This window comes from Dendropsophus ebraccatus, chromosome 12, assembly GCF_027789765.1.
Source record: "Dendropsophus ebraccatus isolate aDenEbr1 chromosome 12, aDenEbr1.pat, whole genome shotgun sequence".
In the NCBI taxonomy this organism is placed as follows: Eukaryota; Metazoa; Chordata; class Amphibia; order Anura; family Hylidae; genus Dendropsophus; species Dendropsophus ebraccatus.
In genome coordinates, this window is record NC_091465.1 from 44,312,637 (window position 1) to 44,322,321 (window position 9,685).

Consider the following 9,685-nt stretch of genomic DNA (forward strand, 5'->3'; position numbering starts at 1 on the left):
CTCTTGTTCCTTCATAATTCTCTTGTTCCTTCATCATCATACCACTACACCCCCCATCATCCTCTTGTTCCATCATCATCATACCACTACATCCCCCATCATCCTCTTGTTCCATCATCATCATCATCATCATCATACCACTACATCCTCATCATCTTCTTGTTCCATCATACCACTACACCCCTCATCATCCTCTTGTTCCATCATCATCATACCACTACACCCCCATCATCCTCTTGTTCCATCATCATACCACTACATTCCCATCATCCTCTTGTTCCATCATCATCATACCACTACACCCCTCATCATCCTCTTGTTCCATCATCATACCACTACATCCCCATCATCCTCGTTCCATCATCATCATACCACTACACCCCTCATCATCCTCTTGTTCCATCATCATCATCATCATAACACTACACCCCCCATCATCCTCTTGTTCCATCATCATCATCATACCACTACACCCCATCATCCTCTTGTTCCTTCATCATCATCATCATCATCATCATACTACTACACCCCTCATCTTCCTCTTGTTCCATCATCATCATCATACTACTACACCCCCATCATCCTCTTGTTCCTTCATCATCATACCACTACACCCCATCATCCTCTTGTTCCTTCATCATCATCATACCACTACACCCCTCATCATTCTCTTGTTCCATCATCATCATACCACTACACCCCATCATCCTCTTGTTCCATCATCATCATACCACTACACCCCTCATCATCCTCTTGTTCCATCATCATCATACCACTACACCCCCATCATCCTCTTGTTCCATCATCATCATACCACTACACCCCTCATCATCCTCTTGTTCCATCATCATCATACCACTACACCCCATCATCCTCTTGTTCCATCATCATACCACTACACCCCTCATCATCCTCTTGTTCCATCATCATCATCATACCACTACACCCCTCATCATCCTCTTGTTCCATCATCATCATACCACTACACCCCTCATCATCCTCTTGTTTCATCATCATCATACCACTACACCCCTCATCATCCTCTTGTTCCATCATCATACCACTACATCCTCATCATCTTCTTGTTCCATCATCATACCACTACACCCCTCATCATCCTCTTGTTCCTTCATAATCCTCTTGTTCCTTCATCATCATACCACTACACCCCCCATCATCCTCTTGTTCCATCATCATCATACCACTACATCCTCATCATCCTCTTGTTCCTTCATCATCATACCACTTCACCCCTCATCATCCTCTTGTTCCATCATCATGCCACTACACCCCCCATCATCCTCTTGTTCCATCATCATGATCATCATCATCATCATACCACTACATCCTCATCATCTTCTTGTTCCATCATCATACCACTACACCCCTCATCATCTTCTTGTTCCATCATACCACTACACCCCTCATCATCCTCTTGTTCCATCATCATCATACCACTACACCCCCATCATCCTCTTGTTCCATCATCATACCACTACACCCCTCATCCTCCTCTTGTTCCATCATCATCATACCACTACATTCCCATCATCCTCTTGTTCCATAATCATCATACCACTACACCCCTCATCATCCTCTTGTTCCATCATCATACCACTACATCCCCATCATCCTCGTTCCATCATCAATATACCACTACACCCCTCATCATCCTCTTAATCCATCATCATACCACTACATCCCCATCATCCTCGTTCCATCATCATCATACCACTACACCCCTCATCATCCTCTTGTTCCATCATCATCATCATCATCATCATCATACCACTACACCCCATCATCCTCTTGTTCCTTCATCATCATCATCATCATCATACCACTACACCCCTCATCTTCCTCTTGTTCCATCATCATCATCATACTACTACACCCCCATCATCCTCTTGTTCCTTCATCATCATACCACTACACCCCATCATCCTCTTGTTCCTTCATCATCATCATACCACTACACCCCTCATCATTCTCTTGTTCCATCATCATCATACCACTACACCCCCATCATCCTCTTGTTCCATCATCATCATACCACTACACCCCTCATCATCCTCTTGTTCCATCATCATCATCATCATCATCATCATACCACTACACCCCCATCATCCTCTTGTTCCATCATCATCATACCACTACACCCCTCATCATCCTCTTGTTCCATCATCATCATACCACTACACCCCATCATCCTCTTGTTCCATCATCATCATACCACTACACCCCTCATCATCCTCTTGTTCCATCATCATCATACCACTACACCCCATCATCCTCTTGTTCCATCATCATACCACTACACCCCTCATCATCCTCTTGTTCCATCATCATCATCATACCACTACACCCCTCATCATCCTCTTGTTCCATCATCATCATACCACTACACCCCTCATCATCCTCTGGTTCCATCATCATCATACCACTACACCCCCCATCATCCTCTTGTTCCATCATCATACCACTACACCCCTCCATCATCCTCTTGTTCCTTCATCATACCACTACACCCCCCATCATCCTCTTGTTCCATCATCATCATCATACCACTACACCCCTCATCATCCTCTTGTTCCATCATCATCATACCACTACACCCCCATCATCCTCTTGTTCCATCATCATCATCATACCACTACACCCCTCATCATCCTCTTGTTCCATCATCATACCACTACACCCCTCATCATCCTCTTGTTCCATCATCATCATCATACCACTACACCCCCATCATCCTCTTGTTCCATCATCATACCACTACACCCCCATCATCCCCTTAAAAACAAAAAAATCTATACTCACCTGCATGATTTCTGTAGCCCCCAGGTCACATGTGCTGGCGGGCTTCCCCCGGCGGGAGGCGGGGCTTAGCGCGGAGGGGCGGAGCTTCGCGGGAGAAGGAGGAGGAGGAGGAGGAGGAGGAGGAGGAGGATGATGATGATGATTGTGGGGTGGGGGAGCAGGGTGATGGGCAGCTTCATACCCCACAGTCTGTACTTAATCTATCTTCCTTTCCCCTTAGCTGACAAGGCTCTGCAGCTTCAGTCAGGAGGAGGGGGGTGGGGAGGGTTAGTGACCTCTGCCTGGTCATCCTAGACTGCACCCAGCTACAAAAAGTTACTGCACTATATTTGTGTGTAAAGAGTCCAATGTGCAAAGGTATGTGTGATGATCTATGGTATGTATAGTGTGCTGTGTATGTGTGATATCCTATGTTTTGTATAGTGTGCTGTGTATGTGTGATATCCTATGTTATGTATAGTGTGCTGTGTATGTGTGATATCCTATGTTATGTATAGTGTGCTGTGTATGTGTGATATCCTATGTTATGTATAGTGTGCTGTGTATGTGTGATATCCTATGTTATGTATAGTGTGCTGTGTATGTGTGATATCCTATGTTATGTATAGTGTGTTGTGTATGTGTGATATCCTATGTTATGTATAGTGTGCTGTGTATGTGTGATATCCTATGTTATGTATAGTGTGCTATGTATGTGTGATATTCTATGGTATGTATAGTGTGCTGTTCTATGTATGTGTGATATCCTATGTTATGTATAGTGTGCTGTGTATGCTGTATGTATGTGCGATATCCTATGTTATGTATAGTGTGCTTCTATGCTCTATGTATGTACGATATGCTATGGTATGTATAGTGTGCTGTGTATGCTGTATGTATGTGTGATATCCTATGTTATGTATAGTGTGCTGTGTATGCTGTATGTGTGATGTCCTATGTTATGTATAGTGTGCTGTGTATGTTCTATGTATGTGTGATATCCTATGTTATGTATAGTGTGCTGCTATGCTCTATGTATGTGTGATATCCTATGTTATGTATAGTGTGCTGCTATGCTCTATATACTGCCTCCCAGAGGGTCACACAATAATATAAACCGCCTCCCAGAGGGTCACACAATAATATATACTGCCTCCCAGAGGGTCACACAGTAATACACAAGATATACCACCTCATAGAGGGTCACACAGTAATATATACCGCCCCACAGAGGGTCACACAGTAATACACAAGATATACCACCTCATAGAGGGTCACACAGTAATATATACCGCCCCACAGAGGGTCACACAGTAATACACAAGATATACCACCTCATAGAGGGTCACACAGTAATACACAAGATATAGCACCTCATAGAGGGTCACACAGTAATACACAAGATATACCGCCTCACAGAGGGTCACACAGTAATATATACCGCCCCACAGAGGGTCACACAGTAATACACAAGATATACCACCTCCCAGAGGGTCACCCAGTAATACACAAGATATACTGCCTCACAGAGGGTCACACAGTAATATATACCGCCCCACAGAGGGTCACTTAGTAATACACAAGATATACCACCTCCCAGAGGGTCACACAGTAATACACAAGATATACCGCCTCCCAGAGGGTCACACAGTAATACACAAGATATACCACCTCCCAGAGGGTCACACAGTAATACACAAGATATACTGTACCACCTCCCAGAGGGTCACACAGTAATATATACCACCTCATAGAGGGTCACACAGTAATACACAAGATATACCACCTCCCAGAGGGTCACACAGTAATATATACCGCCTCACAGAGGGTCGCACAGTAATACACAAGATATACCACCTCCCAGAGGGTCACACAGTAATATATACCACCTCACAGAGGGTCACACAGTAATACACAAGATATACCACCTCCCAGAGGGTCACACAGTAATATATACTGCCTCACAGTCGGTCACACAGTAATACACAAGATATACCGCCTCACAGAGGGTCACACAGTAATACACAAGATATACCACCTCACAGAGGGTCACAGAGTAATACACAAGATATACCACCTCCCAGAGGGTCACACAGTAATACACAAGATATACCGCCTCCCAGAGGGTCACACAGTAATACACAAGATATACCACCTCCCAGAGGGTCACACAGTAATACACAAGATATACTGTACCACCTCCCAGAGGGTCACACAGTAATATATACCACCTCATAGAGGGTCACACAGTAATACACAAGATATACCACCTCCCAGAGGGTCACACAGTAATATATACCGCCTCACAGAGGGTCGCACAGTAATACACAAGATATACCACCTCCCAGAGGGTCACACAGTAATATATACCACCTCACAGAGGGTCACACAGTAATACACAAGATATACCACCTCCCAGAGGGTCACACAGTAATATATACTGCCTCACAGTCGGTCACACAGTAATACACAAGATATACCGCCTCACAGAGGGTCACACAGTAATACACAAGATATACCACCTCACAGAGGGTCACAGAGTAATACACAAGATATACCACCTCCCAGAGGGTCACACAGTAATATATACCGCCTCACAGTCGGTCACACAGTAATACACAAGATATACCGCCTCACAGAGGGTCACACAGTAATACACAAGATATACCACCTCCCAGAAGGTCACACAGTAATACACAAGATATACTGTACCACCTCCCAGAGGGTCACACAGTAATATATATCGCCCCACAGAGGGTCACACAATAGTATATATGCAGTGTCCCAGAACATGCAGACTACTACTCCTATTATGGCCATTTCTATTGCTGTGTCAATGCCTGTTCTGGTAAGTGTTTGCACTGCAACTGCTGCTGGTTTTCCCCTAGTATTCTCTGGTATTGTGCATTTTCATGTGTATTCTCATGTATTCCTGTGTATTATTACAGTGTACAGTGGTATGCAAGGCTGTTGATCACGTGACCTGTAACCATGGTTCCTCCAATGGCCGACTAGCTCTGGCCAGGAGCAACCATGTGACCTCCCACTTCCTGCTGACAAGAGAGTCTTACCCTGCTTCCAAGCAAGGAGGTTGTGTGGTTCTATCCTCTCCCACAGAAGAGTGACTAAGTCTGCTGCTATATACCAGTCTTCGGCTGTATCTGCCTGCTCAAGTGACCGGATTCTTCTCTCTCATCTGGGTGTCATTCCGATATCTCTCCTCATCGCTGCAAGGATTCACAGCAAGTATTATTCTCAAGCTAATCCACCCAGCAACGCTATTCCTCTCATACTCCTACTCCCATCATCCGGCACGTATTCTCACAGCCTATGCAGCACCACTCCTGCCTTATTTGTCAAAGCCTGCTATATACCCGGTTGCATCCGGACAGAACTGTTGCTACTAGTTACCTCATCTATAATAAAACCGCTGTTACTGAACCCTGGCATTGGTGTCCACTAACTGGTGCCCTGACTAGGTGCAGCGAAGAATCGCATGCCCATCATCACCCGCAGATTCCACAGACCGTCCCTACAGCTGTGCTGCCCTCAGGCCTATACCGTGACAAGTATACACCCTGCAGCTGCCCCGGTCATTGCCCGCTCATAACACCAGCACTGCGGAAGTGGCCCCCAGGGGCCAGGGCATCGCATTTTTGGCGTCACGAACAGGATCTACCCGCCACGCGGTGTACCAGATCTACAGTTTAATATCGTCTCCAGAGACTGTGCTAAAATTGCCATGGGAGTTCTGATAACTGAGTCGCTGCACGGCTGGGACTGTACACAAAATGGCCGCTTTTTGCTGTTATTTCTACCTGCGCCATCCCCCGGTGACGAGGGGGTTAACTGCCATGCGGCCGAGAAGCGGGAATTGCTTGGCGCCATTGATAATGACTGTGTCTCTCCTGATTGGCGGGCCGCTTCCACTGATGTCATTGTTGCTGGGCAGACTTTGGAGCCTGATCCTCCAGCCTGGCGCTCCTCCCCTTCCTGCTACAAGTTCCGGCCAGTGGAACGCAAGATGGCGGCCTATGAAGAGCACCTGCCTGCAGCCCCAGCGCTTGTGATGCCTACACTGCCTGAGAGTCTGCCTCTGCTCAATCCTGCGTGCCTGCTAATGCCGCTACCCTCCGACAGCGATATCAGTTGGGGCTCTACACCAGTCTCCAACGGTCCGGAGGAAGAGCCTGTCTCCATCGCCAGCGTCTCACCGGGATCTCGTTGCTCCAGCACTCCCGAGGTTGCCTTCTCCACAGGAGGATCGACCTCGCCAGAAAACGATGGATCCGTGAGTACCGGGGTTCCGGGCGCCCCTCTTCCTGCCTCTAGCCAGGGGGATAACTTTAAGGCCACCTGCTACGCCAGTCCCTGGAGGCTCCCCGGGCCCGGGACACCATCCCTGCCTCAGTGGGTGTTTGGGGATGACCCGGTTATCAAGAAGTTGGCGGATGAGATCAAGCAGGCCCTAACCTTGCTACCTCCGGTGGCTAAAGCCCCCCTCACCATGGCTACTACGGTGACTCCCCCTACCACTGCCGTGGCTAAAGCTGCGACCACCACCACTACCTACCATGTGGCCCCTACTGTCTCTCCTGTGACCACCGTGACCCCTAGCCTCGTGGTCACCACCGCAGCAGATGATGCTCCTGCTCCGGCTTCCTCCCGGTATTATCCCTGGGAGAAAAAGAGGGGTGCCACTTGGGGTCCTCCAGGACATTTCTGTTAAATGTCCTCCCAAGGGCTGAGTTCTATGACTGTGTTTTTTTTGTGTGCTGTTTCACCATTTAGTTCATGCAACGTTCAAGGTTCGTGCCTGGTCCTCCTGACCAAGTTCCCTGTACTAACCAGTCATGAGCTGATGGACACTTACAATAACAAAAGGTTCTCTAGTGCCTGTCCCAGAGCCTTTTACATGGACGATGTTCCAATTGCCTACAAGAGACTCTACCTAACAGAGACACTTACCCATTCCTTCCTAATGCACTTTCCTGTGATTGTGTGTTCCACACAGGGTATTGTTGCACTTATTTCATTATTGCACTTATTGTACTATTGCATTCTAGTGTTATCAGAGTCATTGTATTTCCTCCTCTGAGTAAGCACAAGGTTACATAGATTGCCTCAGAGTAGAGTGCCTCTTTTGTAAAACAGTATATTTTTCCAGTGTCAAAGTCAGATAGCTCCTCCTCTGAGTAAGAGAAGTCAGTATATATATATACCTCAGAGAAAGTCCAGTTTATGTAGGAGTGTATTTTCTCATCCAGTCTCATTATTGTGTATTATTATCATATCTATAGCTGGAAAGATTTAGTTGAGCCAGTTTGTATTCAGATTTTTTCTCAGATTTTCATTCAGATTTTTCTCAGATTTTCATTCAGATTTCTCTCAGATTTTCATTCAGATTCATGTGAGCCAGTTCTCATCAAGACCTCGCAGTATTTGTTGTCTGTTGTGTTTCCCTTCCTTTTTGTTTCCAGTATTTGTTCGCCTCTGTCTGGTCCCAACACAGTAGTTATCACACATAGTCATACCTAACCTTCACACTTGTCCATACATATCGCACCTTGGATACCTTTTCGTGTGTTTGGCCTGTGGAGTGCTTGTGTGTGTGATTGAGTGGTATGAAAGGGAGCTCCCCATGTATGTTTGCTTTTATTATTTTGTTCTTTTCTCTTCCAGGTATCCAAGACACTACTCAGACACGCCAAGGTAGTACACAGGTCTTCACAGTTCTCTTTTCCAGTAGGGTAACACATTTAACAGAAAACCTACTGTCTAACTGGCTGGAATATTGAGGGTCACCCGCCAGCAGTTAAGTTGTCCTGGCTTACACGTCAGATGGTTCACGCACTAGCTACCTGGTCGCCAGAGTACGTTAGGCACCCCTAGGTGAAGTCCTGCCACTAGGGTTTCTCATCCTCTCTCTCTTCTCACCTGTGCCTTGAGCGTGGGAAACACACACCTCATCACACTCACTCTCGTCATTCATTCCTGTTGTTTGATTGTCCAGTCTATTCATGTTTGCTGCCTTCTAGATTCGCCGAGGTCGGCTCAAACTTGCTAGGGAGGTATGCAGTGTCCCAGAACATGCAGACTACTACTCCTATTATGGCCATTTCTATTGCTGTGTCAATGCCTGTTCTGGTAAGTGTTTGCACTGCAACTGCTGCTGGTTTTCCCCTAGTATTCTCTGGTATTGTGCATTTTCATGTGTATTCTCATGTATTCCTGTGTATTATTACAGTGTACAGTGGTATGCAAGGCTGTTGATCACGTGACCTGTAACCATGGTTCCTCCAATGGCCGACTAGCTCTGGCCAGGAGCAACCATGTGACCTCCCACTTCCTGCTGACAAGAGAGTCTTACCCTGCTTCCAAGCAAGGAGGTTGTGTGGTTCTATCCTCTCCCACAGAAGAGTGACTAAGTCTGCTGCTATATACCAGTCTTCGGCTGTATCTGCCTGCTCAAGTGACCGGATTCTTCTCTCTCATCTGGGTGTCATTCCGATATCTCTCCTCATCGCTGCAAGGATTCACAGCAAGTATTATTCTCAAGCTAATCCACCCAGCAACGCTATTCCTCTCATACTCCTACTCCCATCATCCGGCACGTATTCTCACAGCCTATGCAGCACCACTCCTGCCTTATTTGTCAAAGCCTGCTATATACCCGGTTGCATCCGGACAGAACTGTTGCTACTAGTTACCTCATCTATAATAAAACCGCTGTTACTGAACCCTGGCATTGGTGTCCACTAACTGGTGCCCTGACTAGGTGCAGCGAAGAATCGCATGCCCATCATCACCCGCAGATTCCACAGACCGTCCCTACAGCTGTGCTGCCCTCAGGCCTATACCGTGACAAGTATACACCCTGCAGCTG